This window comes from Carlito syrichta, unplaced genomic scaffold (assembly GCF_000164805.1).
Source record: "Carlito syrichta isolate Samal-C Ts95f unplaced genomic scaffold, Tarsius_syrichta-2.0.1 Scaffold297395, whole genome shotgun sequence".
In the NCBI taxonomy this organism is placed as follows: Eukaryota; Metazoa; Chordata; class Mammalia; order Primates; family Tarsiidae; genus Carlito; species Carlito syrichta.
Genome location: NW_007241491.1, coordinates 20,934 through 22,992, shown reverse-complemented (window position 1 = coordinate 22,992; position 2,059 = coordinate 20,934).

Sequence of the window (2,059 nt, the reverse complement as noted above, 5' to 3'; positions counted from 1 at the left end):
CCACCACCCGTGGCGACCTGGAGGACCCTCTCCCTCGGCTCTGTCGCCACAGGTGGGCAGGGGGCGAGCACCACAGAAGGAGCGAGGGGCTGGAATAGGCGGGAAGCTGGTGGATCTGCCGGCCCAATCTCCCCCACCGTCCCTTGCTGCGAGCCAAACCATCCACAGGGGAGGTGCATAAGCCCCCGCCCAGGGCTTGGCTCAGGGGCTCAGGAAAGGGCGCACGGGGACGCAGAGACCCGGGACGGGAGTGAGGAGGGGGCCAGGGAGAGAGATGCCCCAATCCCGTCCTAGACGGAGTGGGCGGTATCCAAGGAAGCAGGGTCTACTCCCAAGGTCATTCTCGGCAGGAGGGGACTCGGCCTCCGTCCCTTTCTCAGAACCCTTTCCCAATTCCGCCAAGAAAGCCACCACCTGCCACCCCGTGCCGCCCCCAGCTGAGTACCCTGGACTTCCTGGCCCCGCGTGCTTGGCTGGGACAGAGTCCCTCAGGCCTGGGTCCGAATCCCGGCTCCTCTGCCTGCCAGGCCTGTGACCAGGCGGAGTGGGGGGGTGGGTGCACAAGGAGGCTGCCCGTTCCTGGCCCTCTTCCCGTTGATGCTCGATATCTTTTCTTGCCCCGGGAGCCTTCTGTGGCAGCTTCACCCAAGCCAGGAGGGTGGGGTCTCACTAAGTGACTTCTGAGGGTGGTCACCAAGCCGCAGGGCTTCCGCCTTCTTTGCTGGGGTGTCTGTGCAGGAGCCTGAAGTCTCCCTGTGACGAGACTGGCGACCACGAGGCCGCCGTGCTCCAAGGAGGCCCACGCCGCCCGGAGAGGCCCGTGTCGTGCTCGAGTCAGCACTCCTGCTTTTCGAGTCTCTCCAATCCAAACACCAAACATGTGCGTGACTCGCCTTTGAGTGATCCCAGCACCAGCCGTCGTGTCACCTTCCCAGCCGAGGCCCCGGACGTTACAGCAAGCCAGACTCACTAAGCCTTTTCTGAATCTCTGACCCATAGAAACCGTGAACACCCCACTGGGCTTTGGGGTTATTCTTTACAAAGCCACAAACAACCACCCAAGCAGTGAGATTTAAGTGTGACCCGTAGGGGGACCGGCAGTGACAGCCACAGTCTACTCCTGGGGGCTCTGGGGGCCATGGGAAGATGAGAACCTGAATTGGGGATTGGATGAACCTGGGTTCGAGTCCTGCTGGGACTGCTTGTTTTGTGAGCTCACACACCATTTCCCCAAGACCTCAGTTTTTTCAACTGTCCCGTGGAACCGGCCGTTCTCACTTTGCAGGTTGGTTATGTGAGACACGGGGGTGCTTACAGAGTGTGGCTACCCACCCTGGCTGGTCATTGGCAGAGGACGTGCTGTCCGTGACAAGGCACTGAGCCAAGAAATGTGCCCCTCGGGCTTCCAGAACGTGCTGCGGGTGCCGTGGCCCCCATGCCCGTGGTGGGGGCAAGGTGTCCCCGCGGCCTGCCCTTCCCGGATTGCCAGGGCAGCACAGTCCCCGGGCTCTCCCTACGCCACTACCAGATGTCAATGCTCTGCCCCGTGGCTCCTCCCACCGTGGGCCTGGCCCACAGACAGGCAGCAGGCTGGGTCAGCAGGAACATCCAGAGCCTGGGAATGCCATTGACCTATCCCCAAGCTCCCATCTCTTTTCCCATGTGTCACATACTCAGAAAAAGTCTCCTGATGGTGGGCGTGCACAGCCCCAATGTCCTGCCAGCCACGTTGAGACCGCCAAGGCTCCTGACAGGCCAGAACTGACAAGGACCAGAAGAAGTCAGCTCAGGTGGGAGTGGCCCACAGGTGGCATTTCAGGCAGATCTTGACGTGAGGCCGATAAGCCTTTTTCTCCCTCTTACCCCAGAGAAGATTGCTTCTCGCATCCACCAACTCTCTAATCACCAGGAGGGGTGATTAAGATCTTGAGGACGCCGGGCTCGGTGGTTCAGCCTGTAATCCCGCGCCTTTGGGAGGCTGAGGTGAGTGGATTGCCTGAGCCCGCGGGTTCGAGACCCGCCTGGGCAGCGAGACCTCATCTCTACAATAAATCAAAAA